Genomic DNA, 15,282 nt, shown 5'->3' with positions numbered 1-15,282 from the left:
GTCAGATGCAGTAGTTCCAAAAGAACTCTCCTGATCGGCACTGTGCCGAAAATTTCGCTACACAACCCCTTTGTCTTGCTTGAGCTTCAGGTAGGCGCCGGTTTGCAGCCAGGAAGCGAACAGCAGCAACTTTCAACTAATTTTGTACTACTCAAACAACACAGTAAAACAGCATGCAACTTTTGCAGAACTGGAAAAACTCGACCGTGACAGGATTCGAACCTGCAATCTTCGGATCCGAAGTCCGACGCCTTATCCATTAGGCCACACGGTCACTGGCGCAATATGCTTCCCCACACACACCTCATTTTCGCCATTTGTACGCTTGCCGGAATGAATTTCCCATCTTTGACGCAATCCTCCATCTCCAATTTCAGTACTAAAAAGGCGACGCTACTTCTTGCTGTGTCCCATCGCAAGTTACATTCAAGCCCTTATGACGCTGATCAAACAAGAGGTTGCAAATCAGCTTCAATCGCTTACTGCCATCTCTGTCGGTTGCAGAAGGTACCTCACCCTATGTCATACAATGGCGAGTTGCCGCTGTTACCAAAGCGGCGGCGGCGCCGACGACGACGACGACGACGACGACGACGACGACAACCGCGAGGGTCTCTACCAGGGTAGAAAATACATCACAAGAACTAAGTATTTCACGTCGGCATTCTCCGGAGACTGCCAAAAGCAACAGTTTCCGGTGCCTACATTAATAGCACCATTCGCACTAATCTTTTGCGAGAGCAATTCTTAAATACCGCACCCATTCATAATTTTTTTTAATCCTTGACCACTTTTTTCGAAAGCGCTACGGTAGATGGGGCTGTTACAAAATTCATTTGCCTCCTGTGAGGATCGAACTCACGACCTCTGGTTTACTAGACCAGCGCTCTGCCACTGAGCTAAGGAAGCGCCGCCTAGCGCCCTTTTCGGGTACTTTATTCTTATGGACTAGTGAATCGGAGCCCTTCAGCTGGAAACGCACCGCATTAGCGACCATTACTTGCATTTAGTTAGCACAGCTGCTGCTTTCCTACACATCTCACACGATATCGATGTACGCCTAAAATTCCAAAACAACACATTTATTTCATTTCAGAGTTACTTTCAGCTTCAAAAACCATTCCTCTGATATTCATACGAAGCTAGGCATCGTCGTAACCCGTTACGTTCATTACGCAAGGCTCACGAGAGGGGCGCAGGTTGCATCCGCGTAGACACAAAATTTAGCGCCGCCCAGCGTGGGGCTCTAACCCACGACCCTCAGATTAAGAGTCTCATGCTCTACCGACCGAGCTAGCCGGGCTCCACACAACGCGTTACGAGGCATACAGTATTTATGCGACCTGCGACCATCTATGGAAGATCCTTTTGACTACAGCTTATTTCCTGCTGCCACAAATGAGCTACAATCCTATTCAATGGAAAATTGTCTCCGAAAGGCATCAAATCTACTTGAAATGATACGTGGCTATCAGCACCATTATTCAACACACATGCTCGACAGTGCGCAGACGCCTGTGGCGTAGCTCTTGGGTCCTGAGTCAGATGCAGTAGTTTCCAAAAGAACTCTCCTGATCGGCACTGTGCCGAAAATTTCGCTACACAACCCCTTTGTCTTGCTTGAGCTTCAGGTAGGCGCCGGTTTGCAGCCAGGAAGCGAACAGCAGCAACTTTCAACTAATTTTGTACTACTCAAACAACACAGTAAAACAGCATGCAACTTTTGCAGAACTGGAAAAACTCGACCGTGACAGGATTCGAACCTGCAATCTTCGGATCCGAAGTCCGACGCCTTATCCATTAGGCCACACGGTCACTGGCGCAATATGCTTCCCCACACACACCTCATTTTCGCCATTTGTACGCTTGCCGGAATGAATTTCCCATCTTTGACGCAATCCTCCATCTCCAATTTCAGTACTAAAAAGGCGACGCTACTTCTTGCTGTGTCCCATCGCAAGTTACATTCAAGCCCTTATGACGCTGATCAAACAAGAGGTTGCAAATCAGCTTCAATCGCTTACTGCCATCTCTGTCGGTTGCAGAAGGTACCTCACCCTATGTCATACAATGGCGAGTTGCCGCTGTTACCAAAGCGGCGGCGGCGCCGACGACGACGACGACAACCGCGAGGGTCTCTACCAGGGGTAGAAAATACATCACAAGAACTAAGTATTTCACGTCGGCATTCTCCGGAGACTGCCAAAAGCAACAGTTTCCGGTGCCTACTTTAATAGCACCATTCGCACTATTCTTTTGCGAGAGCAATTCTTAAATACCGCACCCATTCATAATTTTTTTTATCCTTGACCACTTTTTTCGAAAGCGCTACGGTAGATGGGGCTGTTACAAAATTCATTTGCCTCCTGTGAGGATCGAACTCACGACCTCTGGTTTACTAGACCAGCGCTCTGCCACTGAGCTAAGGAGGCGCCGCCTAGCGCCCTTTTCGGGTACTTTATTCTTATGGACTAGTGAATCGGAGCCCTTCAGCTGGAAACGCACCGCATTAGCGACCATTACTTGCATTTTGTTAGCACAGCTGCTGCTTTCCTACACATCTCACACGATATCGATGTACGCCTAAAATTCCAAAACAACACATTTATTTCATTTCAGAGTTACTTTCAGCTTCAAAAACCATTCCTCTGATATTCATACGAAGCTAGGCATCGTCGTAACCCGTTACGTTCATTACGCAAGGCTCACGAGAGGGGCGCAGGTTGCATCCGCGTAGACACAAAATTTAGCGCCGCCCAGCGTGGGGCTCGAACCCACGACCCTCAGATTAAGAGTCTCATGCTCTACCGACTGAGCTAGCCGGGCTCCACACAACGCGTTACGAGCCATACAGTATTTATGCGACCTGCGACCATCTATGGAAGATCCTTTTGACTACAGCTTATTTCCTGCTGCCACAAATGAGCTACAATCCTATTCAATGGAAAATTGTCTCCGAAAGGCATCAAATCTACTTGAAATGATACGTGGCTATCAGCACCATTATTCAACACACATGCTCGACAGTGCGCAGACGCCTGTGGCGTAGCTCTTGGGTCCTGAGTCAGATGCAGTAGTTCCAAAAGAACTCTCCTGATCGGCACTGTGCCGAAAATTTCGCTACACAACCCCTTTGTCTTGCTTGAGCTTCAGGTAGGCGCCGGTTTGCAGCCAGGAAGCGGACAGCAGCAACTTTCAACTAATTTTGTACTACTCAAACAACACAGTAAAACAGCATGCAACTTTTGCAGAACTGGAAAAACTCGACCGTGACAGGATTCGAACCTGCAATCTTCGGATCCGAAGTCCGACGCCTTATCCATTAGGCCACACGGTCACTGGCGCAATATGCTTCCCCACACACACCTCATTTTCGCCATTTGTACGCTTGCCGGAATGAATTTCCCATCTTTGACGCAATCCTCCATCTCCAATTTCAGTACTAAAAAGGCGACGCTACTTCTTGCTGTGTCCCATCGCAAGTTACATTCAAGCCCTTATGACGCTGATCAAACAAGAGGTTGCAAATCAGCTTCAATCGCTTACTGCCATCTCTGTCGGTTGCAGAAGGTACCTCACCCTATGTCATACAATGGCGAGTTGCCGCTGTTACCAAAGCGGCGGCGGCGCCGACGACGACGACGACAACCGCGAGGGTCTCTACCAGGGGGTAGAAAATACATCACAAGAACTAAGTATTTCACGTCGGCATTCTCCGGAGACTGCCAAAAGCAACAGTTTCCGGTGCCTACTTTAATAGCACCATTCGCACTATTCTTTTGCGAGAGCAATTCTTAAATACCGCACCCATTCATAATTTTTTTTATCCTTGCACCACTTTTTTCGAAAGCGCTACGGTAGATGGGGCTGTTACAAAATTCATTTGCCTCCTGTGAGGATCGAACTCACGACCTCTGGTTTACTAGACCAGCGCTCTGCCACTGAGCTAAGGAGGCGCCGCCTAGCGCCCTTTTCGGGTACTTTATTCTTATGGACTAGTGAATCGGAGCCCTTCAGCTGGAAACGCACCGCATTAGCGACCATTACTTGCATTTTGTTAGCACAGCTGCTGCTTTCCTACACATCTCACACGATATCGATGTACGCCTAAAATTCCAAAACAACACATTTATTTCATTTCAGAGTTACTTTCAGCTTCAAAAACCATTCCTCTGATATTCATACGAAGCTAGGCATCGTCGTAACCCGTTACGTTCATTACGCAAGGCTCACGAGAGGGGCGCAGGTTGCATCCGCGTAGACACAAAATTTAGCGCCGCCCAGCGTGGGGCTCGAACCCACGACCCTCAGATTAAGAGTCTCATGCTCTACCGACTGAGCTAGCCGGGCTCCACACAACGCGTTACGAGCCATACAGTATTTATGCGACCTGCGACCATCTATGGAAGATCCTTTTGACTACAGCTTATTTCCTGCTGCCACAAATGAGCTACAATCCTATTCAATGGAAAATTGTCTCCGAAAGGCATCAAATCTACTTGAAATGATACGTGGCTATCAGCACCATTATTCAACACACATGCTCGACAGTGCGCAGACGCCTGTGGCGTAGCTCTTGGGTCCTGAGTCAGATGCAGTAGTTCCAAAAGAACTCTCCTGATCGGCACTGTGCCGAAAATTTCGCTACACAACCCCTTTGTCTTGCTTGAGCTTCAGGTAGGCGCCGGTTTGCAGCCAGGAAGCGGACAGCAGCAACTTTCAACTAATTTTGTACTACTCAAACAACACAGTAAAACAGCATGCAACTTTTGCAGAACTGGAAAAACTCGACCGTGACAGGATTCGAACCTGCAATCTTCGGATCCGAAGTCCGACGCCTTATCCATTAGGCCACACGGTCACTGGCGCAATATGCTTCCCCACACACACCTCATTTTCGCCATTTGTACGCTTGCCGGAATGAATTTCCCATCTTTGACGCAATCCTCCATCTCCAATTTCAGTACTAAAAAGGCGACGCTACTTCTTGCTGTGTCCCATCGCAAGTTACATTCAAGCCCTTATGACGCTGATCAAACAAGAGGTTGCAAATCAGCTTCAATCGCTTACTGCCATCTCTGTCGGTTGCAGAAGGTACCTCACCCTATGTCATACAATGGCGAGTTGCCGCTGTTACCAAAGCGGCGGCGGCGCCGACGACGACGACGACAACCGCGAGGGTCTCTACCAGGGGTAGAAAATACATCACAAGAACTAAGTATTTCACGTCGGCATTCTCCGGAGACTGCCAAAAGCAACAGTTTCCGGTGCCTACTTTAATAGCACCATTCGCACTATTCTTTTGCGAGAGCAATTCTTAAATACCGCACCCATTCATAATTTTTTTTATCCTTGACCACTTTTTTCGAAAGCGCTACGGTAGATGGGGCTGTTACAAAATTCATTTGCCTCCTGTGAGGATCGAACTCACGACCTCTGGTTTACTAGACCAGCGCTCTGCCACTGAGCTAAGGAGGCGCCGCCTAGCGCCCTTTTCGGGTACTTTATTCTTATGGACTAGTGAATCGGAGCCCTTCAGCTGGAAACGCACCGCATTAGCGACCATTACTTGCATTTTGTTAGCACAGCTGCTGCTTTCCTACACATCTCACACGATATCGATGTACGCCTAAAATTCCAAAACAACACATTTATTTCATTTCAGAGTTACTTTCAGCTTCAAAAACCATTCCTCTGATATTCATACGAAGCTAGGCATCGTCGTAACCCGTTACGTTCATTACGCAAGGCTCACGAGAGGGGCGCAGGTTGCATCCGCGTAGACACAAAATTTAGCGCCGCCCAGCGTGGGGCTCGAACCCACGACCCTCAGATTAAGAGTCTCATGCTCTACCGACTGAGCTAGCCGGGCTCCACACAACGCGTTACGAGCCATACAGTATTTATGCGACCTGCGACCATCTATGGAAGATCCTTTTGACTACAGCTTATTTCCTGCTGCCACAAATGAGCTACAATCCTATTCAATGGAAAATTGTCTCCGAAAGGCATCAAATCTACTTGAAATGATACGTGGCTATCAGCACCATTATTCAACACACATGCTCGACAGTGCGCAGACGCCTGTGGCGTAGCTCTTGGGTCCTGAGTCAGATGCAGTAGTTCCAAAAGAACTCTCCTGATCGGCACTGTGCCGAAAATTTCGCTACACAACCCCTTTGTCTTGCTTGAGCTTCAGGTAGGCGCCGGTTTGCAGCCAGGAAGCGAACAGCAGCAACTTTCAACTAATTTTGTACTACTCAAACAACACAGTAAAACAGCATGCAACTTTTGCAGAACTGGAAAAACTCGACCGTGACAGGATTCGAACCTGCAATCTTCGGATCCGAAGTCCGACGCCTTATCCATTAGGCCACACGGTCACTGGCGCAATATGCTTCCCCACACACACCTCATTTTCGCCATTTGTACGCTTGCCGGAATGAATTTCCCATCTTTGACGCAATCCTCCATCTCCAATTTCAGTACTAAAAAGGCGACGCTACTTCTTGCTGTGTCCCATCGCAAGTTACATTCAAGCCCTTATGACGCTGATCAAACAAGAGGTTGCAAATCAGCTTCAATCGCTTACTGCCATCTCTGTCGGTTGCAGAAGGTACCTCACCCTATGTCATACAATGGCGAGTTGCCGCTGTTACCAAAGCGGCGGCGGCGCCGACGACGACGACGACGACGACGACGACGACGACAACCGCGAGGGTCTCTACCAGGGGTAGAAAATACATCACAAGAACTAAGTATTTCACGTCGGCATTCTCCGGAGACTGCCAAAAGCAACAGTTTCCGGTGCCTACATTAATAGCACCATTCGCACTAATCTTTTGCGAGAGCAATTCTTAAATACCGCACCCATTCATAATTTTTTTTAATCCTTGACCACTTTTTTCGAAAGCGCTACGGTAGATGGGGCTGTTACAAAATTCATTTGCCTCCTGTGAGGATCGAACTCACGACCTCTGGTTTACTAGACCAGCGCTCTGCCACTGAGCTAAGGAAGCGCCGCCTAGCGCCCTTTTCGGGTACTTTATTCTTATGGACTAGTGAATCGGAGCCCTTCAGCTGGAAACGCACCGCATTAGCGACCATTACTTGCATTTAGTTAGCACAGCTGCTGCTTTCCTACACATCTCACACGATATCGATGTACGCCTAAAATTCCAAAACAACACATTTATTTCATTTCAGAGTTACTTTCAGCTTCAAAAACCATTCCTCTGATATTCATACGAAGCTAGGCATCGTCGTAACCCGTTACGTTCATTACGCAAGGCTCACGAGAGGGGCGCAGGTTGCATCCGCGTAGACACAAAATTTAGCGCCGCCCAGCGTGGGGCTCTAACCCACGACCCTCAGATTAAGAGTCTCATGCTCTACCGACCGAGCTAGCCGGGCTCCACACAACGCGTTACGAGGCATACAGTATTTATGCGACCTGCGACCATCTATGGAAGATCCTTTTGACTACAGCTTATTTCCTGCTGCCACAAATGAGCTACAATCCTATTCAATGGAAAATTGTCTCCGAAAGGCATCAAATCTACTTGAAATGATACGTGGCTATCAGCACCATTATTCAACACACATGCTCGACAGTGCGCAGACGCCTGTGGCGTAGCTCTTGGGTCCTGAGTCAGATGCAGTAGTTCCAAAAGAACTCTCCTGATCGGCACTGTGCCGAAAATTTCGCTACACAACCCCTTTGTCTTGCTTGAGCTTCAGGTAGGCGCCGGTTTGCAGCCAGGAAGCGAACAGCAGCAACTTTCAACTAATTTTGTACTACTCAAACAACACAGTAAAACAGCATGCAACTTTTGCAGAACTGGAAAAACTCGACCGTGACAGGATTCGAACCTGCAATCTTCGGATCCGAAGTCCGACGCCTTATCCATTAGGCCACACGGTCACTGGCGCAATATGCTTCCCCACACACACCTCATTTTCGCCATTTGTACGCTTGCCGGAATGAATTTCCCATCTTTGACGCAATCCTCCATCTCCAATTTCAGTACTAAAAAGGCGACGCTACTTCTTGCTGTGTCCCATCGCAAGTTACATTCAAGCCCTTATGACGCTGATCAAACAAGAGGTTGCAAATCAGCTTCAATCGCTTACTGCCATCTCTGTCGGTTGCAGAAGGTACCTCACCCTATGTCATACAATGGCGAGTTGCCGCTGTTACCAAAGCGGCGGCGGCGCCGACGACGACGACGACAACCGCGAGGGTCTCTACCAGGGGTAGAAAATACATCACAAGAACTAAGTATTTCACGTCGGCATTCTCCGGAGACTGCCAAAAGCAACAGTTTCCGGTGCCTACTTTAATAGCACCATTCGCACTATTCTTTTGCGAGAGCAATTCTTAAATACCGCACCCATTCATAATTTTTTTTATCCTTGACCACTTTTTTCGAAAGCGCTACGGTAGATGGGGCTGTTACAAAATTCATTTGCCTCCTGTGAGGATCGAACTCACGACCTCTGGTTTACTAGACCAGCGCTCTGCCACTGAGCTAAGGAGGCGCCGCCTAGCGCCCTTTTCGGGTACTTTATTCTTATGGACTAGTGAATCGGAGCCCTTCAGCTGGAAACGCACCGCATTAGCGACCATTACTTGCATTTTGTTAGCACAGCTGCTGCTTTCCTACACATCTCACACGATATCGATGTACGCCTAAAATTCCAAAACAACACATTTATTTCATTTCAGAGTTACTTTCAGCTTCAAAAACCATTCCTCTGATATTCATACGAAGCTAGGCATCGTCGTAACCCGTTACGTTCATTACGCAAGGCTCACGAGAGGGGCGCAGGTTGCATCCGCGTAGACACAAAATTTAGCGCCGCCCAGCGTGGGGCTCGAACCCACGACCCTCAGATTAAGAGTCTCATGCTCTACCGACTGAGCTAGCCGGGCTCCACACAACGCGTTACGAGCCATACAGTATTTATGCGACCTGCGACCATCTATGGAAGATCCTTTTGACTACAGCTTATTTCCTGCTGCCACAAATGAGCTACAATCCTATTCAATGGAAAATTGTCTCCGAAAGGCATCAAATCTACTTGAAATGATACGTGGCTATCAGCACCATTATTCAACACACATGCTCGACAGTGCGCAGACGCCTGTGGCGTAGCTCTTGGGTCCTGAGTCAGATGCAGTAGTTCCAAAAGAACTCTCCTGATCGGCACTGTGCCGAAAATTTCGCTACACAACCCCTTTGTCTTGCTTGAGCTTCAGGTAGGCGCCGGTTTGCAGCCAGGAAGCGGACAGCAGCAACTTTCAACTAATTTTGTACTACTCAAACAACACAGTAAAACAGCATGCAACTTTTGCAGAACTGGAAAAACTCGACCGTGACAGGATTCGAACCTGCAATCTTCGGATCCGAAGTCCGACGCCTTATCCATTAGGCCACACGGTCACTGGCGCAATATGCTTCCCCACACACACCTCATTTTCGCCATTTGTACGCTTGCCGGAATGAATTTCCCATCTTTGACGCAATCCTCCATCTCCAATTTCAGTACTAAAAAGGCGACGCTACTTCTTGCTGTGTCCCATCGCAAGTTACATTCAAGCCCTTATGACGCTGATCAAACAAGAGGTTGCAAATCAGCTTCAATCGCTTACTGCCATCTCTGTCGGTTGCAGAAGGTACCTCACCCTATGTCATACAATGGCGAGTTGCCGCTGTTACCAAAGCGGCGGCGGCGCCGACGACGACGACGACAACCGCGAGGGTCTCTACCAGGGGTAGAAAATACATCACAAGAACTAAGTATTTCACGTCGGCATTCTCCGGAGACTGCCAAAAGCAACAGTTTCCGGTGCCTACTTTAATAGCACCATTCGCACTATTCTTTTGCGAGAGCAATTCTTAAATACCGCACCCATTCATAATTTTTTTTATCCTTGACCACTTTTTTCGAAAGCGCTACGGTAGATGGGGCTGTTACAAAATTCATTTGCCTCCTGTGAGGATCGAACTCACGACCTCTGGTTTACTAGACCAGCGCTCTGCCACTGAGCTAAGGAGGCGCCGCCTAGCGCCCTTTTCGGGTACTTTATTCTTATGGACTAGTGAATCGGAGCCCTTCAGCTGGAAACGCACCGCATTAGCGACCATTACTTGCATTTTGTTAGCACAGCTGCTGCTTTCCTACACATCTCACACGATATCGATGTACGCCTAAAATTCCAAAACAACACATTTATTTCATTTCAGAGTTACTTTCAGCTTCAAAAACCATTCCTCTGATATTCATACGAAGCTAGGCATCGTCGTAACCCGTTACGTTCATTACGCAAGGCTCACGAGAGGGGCGCAGGTTGCATCCGCGTAGACACAAAATTTAGCGCCGCCCAGCGTGGGGCTCGAACCCACGACCCTCAGATTAAGAGTCTCATGCTCTACCGACTGAGCTAGCCGGGCTCCACACAACGCGTTACGAGCCATACAGTATTTATGCGACCTGCGACCATCTATGGAAGATCCTTTTGACTACAGCTTATTTCCTGCTGCCACAAATGAGCTACAATCCTATTCAATGGAAAATTGTCTCCGAAAGGCATCAAATCTACTTGAAATGATACGTGGCTATCAGCACCATTATTCAACACACATGCTCGACAGTGCGCAGACGCCTGTGGCGTAGCTCTTGGGTCCTGAGTCAGATGCAGTAGTTCCAAAAGAACTCTCCTGATCGGCACTGTGCCGAAAATTTCGCTACACAACCCCTTTGTCTTGCTTGAGCTTCAGGTAGGCGCCGGTTTGCAGCCAGGAAGCGGACAGCAGCAACTTTCAACTAATTTTGTACTACTCAAACAACACAGTAAAACAGCATGCAACTTTTGCAGAACTGGAAAAACTCGACCGTGACAGGATTCGAACCTGCAATCTTCGGATCCGAAGTCCGACGCCTTATCCATTAGGCCACACGGTCACTGGCGCAATATGCTTCCCCACACACACCTCATTTTCGCCATTTGTACGCTTGCCGGAATGAATTTCCCATCTTTGACGCAATCCTCCATCTCCAATTTCAGTACTAAAAAGGCGACGCTACTTCTTGCTGTGTCCCATCGCAAGTTACATTCAAGCCCTTATGACGCTGATCAAACAAGAGGTTGCAAATCAGCTTCAATCGCTTACTGCCATCTCTGTCGGTTGCAGAAGGTACCTCACCCTATGTCATACAATGGCGAGTTGCCGCTGTTACCAAAGCGGCGGCGGCGCCGACGACGACGACGACAACCGCGAGGGTCTCTACCAGGGGTAGAAAATACATCACAAGAACTAAGTATTTCACGTCGGCATTCTCCGGAGACTGCCAAAAGCAACAGTTTCCGGTGCCTACTTTAATAGCACCATTCGCACTATTCTTTTGCGAGAGCAATTCTTAAATACCGCACCCATTCATAATTTTTTTTATCCTTGACCACTTTTTTCGAAAGCGCTACGGTAGATGGGGCTGTTACAAAATTCATTTGCCTCCTGTGAGGATCGAACTCACGACCTCTGGTTTACTAGACCAGCGCTCTGCCACTGAGCTAAGGAGGCGCCGCCTAGCGCCCTTTTCGGGTACTTTATTCTTATGGACTAGTGAATCGGAGCCCTTCAGCTGGAAACGCACCGCATTAGCGACCATTACTTGCATTTTGTTAGCACAGCTGCTGCTTTCCTACACATCTCACACGATATCGATGTACGCCTAAAATTCCAAAACAACACATTTATTTCATTTCAGAGTTACTTTCAGCTTCAAAAACCATTCCTCTGATATTCATACGAAGCTAGGCATCGTCGTAACCCGTTACGTTCATTACGCAAGGCTCACGAGAGGGGCGCAGGTTGCATCCGCGTAGACACAAAATTTAGCGCCGCCCAGCGTGGGGCTCGAACCCACGACCCTCAGATTAAGAGTCTCATGCTCTACCGACTGAGCTAGCCGGGCTCCACACAACGCGTTACGAGCCATACAGTATTTATGCGACCTGCGACCATCTATGGAAGATCCTTTTGACTACAGCTTATTTCCTGCTGCCACAAATGAGCTACAATCCTATTCAATGGAAAATTGTCTCCGAAAGGCATCAAATCTACTTGAAATGATACGTGGCTATCAGCACCATTATTCAACACACATGCTCGACAGTGCGCAGACGCCTGTGGCGTAGCTCTTGGGTCCTGAGTCAGATGCAGTAGTTCCAAAAGAACTCTCCTGATCGGCACTGTGCCGAAAATTTCGCTACACAACCCCTTTGTCTTGCTTGAGCTTCAGGTAGGCGCCGGTTTGCAGCCAGGAAGCGGACAGCAGCAACTTTCAACTAATTTTGTACTACTCAAACAACACAGTAAAACAGCATGCAACTTTTGCAGAACTGGAAAAACTCGACCGTGACAGGATTCGAACCTGCAATCTTCGGATCCGAAGTCCGACGCCTTATCCATTAGGCCACACGGTCACTGGCGCAATATGCTTCCCCACACACACCTCATTTTCGCCATTTGTACGCTTGCCGGAATGAATTTCCCATCTTTGACGCAATCCTCCATCTCCAATTTCAGTACTAAAAAGGCGACGCTACTTCTTGCTGTGTCCCATCGCAAGTTACATTCAAGCCCTTATGACGCTGATCAAACAAGAGGTTGCAAATCAGCTTCAATCGCTTACTGCCATCTCTGTCGGTTGCAGAAGGTACCTCACCCTATGTCATACAATGGCGAGTTGCCGCTGTTACCAAAGCGGCGGCGGCGCCGACGACGACGACGACGACGACGACGACGACAACCGCGAGGGTCTCTACCAGGGGTAGAAAATACATCACAAGAACTAAGTATTTCACGTCGGCATTCTCCGGAGACTGCCAAAAGCAACAGTTTCCGGTGCCTACTTTAATAGCACCATTCGCACTATTCTTTTGCGAGAGCAATTCTTAAATACCGCACCCATTCATAATTTTTTTTATCCTTGACCACTTTTTTCGAAAGCGCTACGGTAGATGGGGCTGTTACAAAATTCATTTGCCTCCTGTGAGGATCGAACTCACGACCTCTGGTTTACTAGACCAGCGCTCTGCCACTGAGCTAAGGAGGCGCCGCCTAGCGCCCTTTTCGGGTACTTTATTCTTATGGACTAGTGAATCGGAGCCCTTCAGCTGGAAACGCACCGCATTAGCGACCATTACTTGCATTTAGTTAGCACAGCTGCTGCTTTCCTACACATCTCACACGATATCGATGTACGCCTAAAATTCCAAAACAACACATTTATTTCATTTCAGAGTTACTTTCAGCTTCAAAAATCATTCCTCTGATATTCATACGAAGCTAGGCATCGTCGTAACCCGTTACGTTCATTACGCAAGGCTCACGAGAGGGGCGCAGGTTGCATCCGCGTAGACACAAAATTTAGCGCCGCCCAGCGTGGGGCTCTAACCCACGACCCTCAGATTAAGAGTCTCATGCTCTACCGACCGAGCTAGCCGGGCTCCACACAACGCGTTACGAGGCATACAGTATTTATGCGACCTGCGACCATCTATGGAAGATCCTTTTGACTACAGCTTATTTCCTGCTGCCACAAATGAGCTACAATCCTATTCAATGGAAAATTGTCTCCGAAAGGCATCAAATCTACTTGAAATGATACGTGGCTATCAGCACCATTATTCAACACACATGCTCGACAGTGCGCAGACGCCTGTGGCGTAGCTCTTGGGTCCTGAGTCAGATGCAGTAGTTCCAAAAGAACTCTCCTGATCGGCACTGTGCCGAAAATTTCGCTACACAACCCCTTTGTCTTGCTTGAGCTTCAGGTAGGCGCCGGTTTGCAGCCAGGAAGCGAACAGCAGCAACTTTCAACTAATTTTGTACTACTCAAACAACACAGTAAAACAGCATGCAACTTTTGCAGAACTGGAAAAACTCGACCGTGACAGGATTCGAACCTGCAATCTTCGGATCCGAAGTCCGACGCCTTATCCATTAGGCCACACGGTCACTGGCGCAATATGCTTCCCCACACACACCTCATTTTCGCCATTTGTACGCTTGCCGGAATGAATTTCCCATCTTTGACGCAATCCTCCATCTCCAATTTCAGTACTAAAAAGGCGACGCTACTTCTTGCTGTGTCCCATCGCAAGTTACATTCAAGCCCTTATGACGCTGATCAAACAAGAGGTTGCAAATCAGCTTCAATCGCTTACTGCCATCTCTGTCGGTTGCAGAAGGTACCTCACCCTATGTCATACAATGGCGAGTTGCCGCTGTTACCAAAGCGGCGGCGGCGCCGACGACGACGACGACGACGACGACGACGACGACAACCGCGAGGGTCTCTACCAGGGGTAGAAAATACATCACAAGAACTAAGTATTTCACGTCGGCATTCTCCGGAGACTGCCAAAAGCAACAGTTTCCGGTGCCTACATTAATAGCACCATTCGCACTAATCTTTTGCGAGAGCAATTCTTAAATACCGCACCCATTCATAATTTTTTTAATCCTTGACCACTTTTTTCGAAAGCGCTACGGTAGATGGGGCTGTTACAAAATTCATTTGCCTCCTGTGAGGATCGAACTCACGACCTCTGGTTTACTAGACCAGCGCTCTGCCACTGAGCTAAGGAAGCGCCGCCTAGCGCCCTTTTCGGGTACTTTATTCTTATGGACTAGTGAATCGGAGCCCTTCAGCTGGAAACGCACCGCATTAGCGACCATTACTTGCATTTTGTTAGCACAGCTGCTGCTTTCCTACACATCTCACACGATATCGATGTACGCCTAAAATTCCAAAACAACACATTTATTTCATTTCAGAGTTACTTTCAGCTTCAAAAACCATTCCTCTGATATTCATACGAAGCTAGGCATCGTCGTAACCCGTTACGTTCATTACGCAAGGCTCACGAGAGGGGCGCAGGTTGCATCCGCGTAGACACAAAATTTAGCGCCGCCCAGCGTGGGGCTCTAACCCACGACCCTCAGATTAAGAGTCTCATGCTCTACCGACCGAGCTAGCCGGGCTCCACACAACGCGTTACGAGGCATACAGTATTTATGCGACCTGCGACCATCTATGGAAGATCCTTTTGACTACAGCTTATTTCCTGCTGCCACAAATGAGCTACAATCCTATTCAATGGAAAATTGTCTCCGAAAGGCATCAAATCTACTTGAAATGATACGTGGCTATCAGCACCATTATTCAACACACATGCTCGACAGTGCGCAGACGCCTGTGGCGTAGCTC

At 48.2% G+C, this 15,282-nt stretch overlaps 30 non-coding genes across 30 annotated transcripts; all 30 read right to left on the bottom strand.

Moving 5' to 3' along the window:
• Window positions 1-201: 201 nt before the first annotated feature.
• Window positions 202-274, bottom strand: Trnar-ucg. The gene has a single exon. It is a non-coding gene; the product is annotated as a tRNA-Arg (tRNA).
• Window positions 275-837: 563 nt separating this feature from the next.
• Trnat-agu lies at window positions 838-909 on the bottom strand. Its single transcript has one exon. It is a non-coding gene; the product is annotated as a tRNA-Thr (tRNA).
• Window positions 910-1,230: 321 nt separating this feature from the next.
• Window positions 1,231-1,303, bottom strand: Trnak-cuu. The gene has a single exon. It is a non-coding gene; the product is annotated as a tRNA-Lys (tRNA).
• A 439-nt stretch (window positions 1,304-1,742) lies between these two features.
• On the bottom strand, window positions 1,743-1,815 carry Trnar-ucg. Its single transcript has one exon. It is a non-coding gene; the product is annotated as a tRNA-Arg (tRNA).
• Window positions 1,816-2,360: 545 nt separating this feature from the next.
• On the bottom strand, window positions 2,361-2,432 carry Trnat-agu. Its single transcript has one exon. It is a non-coding gene; the product is annotated as a tRNA-Thr (tRNA).
• A 321-nt stretch (window positions 2,433-2,753) lies between these two features.
• Trnak-cuu lies at window positions 2,754-2,826 on the bottom strand. Its single transcript has one exon. It is a non-coding gene; the product is annotated as a tRNA-Lys (tRNA).
• A 438-nt stretch (window positions 2,827-3,264) lies between these two features.
• On the bottom strand, window positions 3,265-3,337 carry Trnar-ucg. The gene has a single exon. It is a non-coding gene; the product is annotated as a tRNA-Arg (tRNA).
• A 547-nt stretch (window positions 3,338-3,884) lies between these two features.
• Window positions 3,885-3,956, bottom strand: Trnat-agu. The gene has a single exon. It is a non-coding gene; the product is annotated as a tRNA-Thr (tRNA).
• A 321-nt stretch (window positions 3,957-4,277) lies between these two features.
• Window positions 4,278-4,350, bottom strand: Trnak-cuu. The gene has a single exon. It is a non-coding gene; the product is annotated as a tRNA-Lys (tRNA).
• A 438-nt stretch (window positions 4,351-4,788) lies between these two features.
• Window positions 4,789-4,861, bottom strand: Trnar-ucg. Its single transcript has one exon. It is a non-coding gene; the product is annotated as a tRNA-Arg (tRNA).
• Window positions 4,862-5,406: 545 nt separating this feature from the next.
• Window positions 5,407-5,478, bottom strand: Trnat-agu. The gene has a single exon. It is a non-coding gene; the product is annotated as a tRNA-Thr (tRNA).
• A 321-nt stretch (window positions 5,479-5,799) lies between these two features.
• Window positions 5,800-5,872, bottom strand: Trnak-cuu. Its single transcript has one exon. It is a non-coding gene; the product is annotated as a tRNA-Lys (tRNA).
• Window positions 5,873-6,310: 438 nt separating this feature from the next.
• On the bottom strand, window positions 6,311-6,383 carry Trnar-ucg. The gene has a single exon. It is a non-coding gene; the product is annotated as a tRNA-Arg (tRNA).
• Window positions 6,384-6,947: 564 nt separating this feature from the next.
• Trnat-agu lies at window positions 6,948-7,019 on the bottom strand. The gene has a single exon. It is a non-coding gene; the product is annotated as a tRNA-Thr (tRNA).
• Window positions 7,020-7,340: 321 nt separating this feature from the next.
• On the bottom strand, window positions 7,341-7,413 carry Trnak-cuu. The gene has a single exon. It is a non-coding gene; the product is annotated as a tRNA-Lys (tRNA).
• A 438-nt stretch (window positions 7,414-7,851) lies between these two features.
• On the bottom strand, window positions 7,852-7,924 carry Trnar-ucg. The gene has a single exon. It is a non-coding gene; the product is annotated as a tRNA-Arg (tRNA).
• Window positions 7,925-8,469: 545 nt separating this feature from the next.
• Window positions 8,470-8,541, bottom strand: Trnat-agu. Its single transcript has one exon. It is a non-coding gene; the product is annotated as a tRNA-Thr (tRNA).
• Window positions 8,542-8,862: 321 nt separating this feature from the next.
• Window positions 8,863-8,935, bottom strand: Trnak-cuu. The gene has a single exon. It is a non-coding gene; the product is annotated as a tRNA-Lys (tRNA).
• Window positions 8,936-9,373: 438 nt separating this feature from the next.
• Trnar-ucg lies at window positions 9,374-9,446 on the bottom strand. Its single transcript has one exon. It is a non-coding gene; the product is annotated as a tRNA-Arg (tRNA).
• Window positions 9,447-9,991: 545 nt separating this feature from the next.
• On the bottom strand, window positions 9,992-10,063 carry Trnat-agu. The gene has a single exon. It is a non-coding gene; the product is annotated as a tRNA-Thr (tRNA).
• Window positions 10,064-10,384: 321 nt separating this feature from the next.
• Window positions 10,385-10,457, bottom strand: Trnak-cuu. Its single transcript has one exon. It is a non-coding gene; the product is annotated as a tRNA-Lys (tRNA).
• Window positions 10,458-10,895: 438 nt separating this feature from the next.
• Trnar-ucg lies at window positions 10,896-10,968 on the bottom strand. The gene has a single exon. It is a non-coding gene; the product is annotated as a tRNA-Arg (tRNA).
• Window positions 10,969-11,513: 545 nt separating this feature from the next.
• Window positions 11,514-11,585, bottom strand: Trnat-agu. The gene has a single exon. It is a non-coding gene; the product is annotated as a tRNA-Thr (tRNA).
• A 321-nt stretch (window positions 11,586-11,906) lies between these two features.
• Window positions 11,907-11,979, bottom strand: Trnak-cuu. Its single transcript has one exon. It is a non-coding gene; the product is annotated as a tRNA-Lys (tRNA).
• Window positions 11,980-12,417: 438 nt separating this feature from the next.
• On the bottom strand, window positions 12,418-12,490 carry Trnar-ucg. Its single transcript has one exon. It is a non-coding gene; the product is annotated as a tRNA-Arg (tRNA).
• A 560-nt stretch (window positions 12,491-13,050) lies between these two features.
• Window positions 13,051-13,122, bottom strand: Trnat-agu. The gene has a single exon. It is a non-coding gene; the product is annotated as a tRNA-Thr (tRNA).
• Window positions 13,123-13,443: 321 nt separating this feature from the next.
• Trnak-cuu lies at window positions 13,444-13,516 on the bottom strand. The gene has a single exon. It is a non-coding gene; the product is annotated as a tRNA-Lys (tRNA).
• A 438-nt stretch (window positions 13,517-13,954) lies between these two features.
• Trnar-ucg lies at window positions 13,955-14,027 on the bottom strand. The gene has a single exon. It is a non-coding gene; the product is annotated as a tRNA-Arg (tRNA).
• Window positions 14,028-14,590: 563 nt separating this feature from the next.
• On the bottom strand, window positions 14,591-14,662 carry Trnat-agu. The gene has a single exon. It is a non-coding gene; the product is annotated as a tRNA-Thr (tRNA).
• Window positions 14,663-14,983: 321 nt separating this feature from the next.
• Trnak-cuu lies at window positions 14,984-15,056 on the bottom strand. The gene has a single exon. It is a non-coding gene; the product is annotated as a tRNA-Lys (tRNA).
• Between the last annotated feature and the right edge of the window lie 226 nt (window positions 15,057-15,282).

Source organism: Schistocerca piceifrons, chromosome 7, assembly GCF_021461385.2.
Source record: "Schistocerca piceifrons isolate TAMUIC-IGC-003096 chromosome 7, iqSchPice1.1, whole genome shotgun sequence".
In the NCBI taxonomy this organism is placed as follows: Eukaryota; Metazoa; Arthropoda; class Insecta; order Orthoptera; family Acrididae; genus Schistocerca; species Schistocerca piceifrons.
The sequence above is the reverse complement of the archived record's forward strand: the minus strand, read 5'-3'. Positions and strand labels throughout refer to the sequence as shown.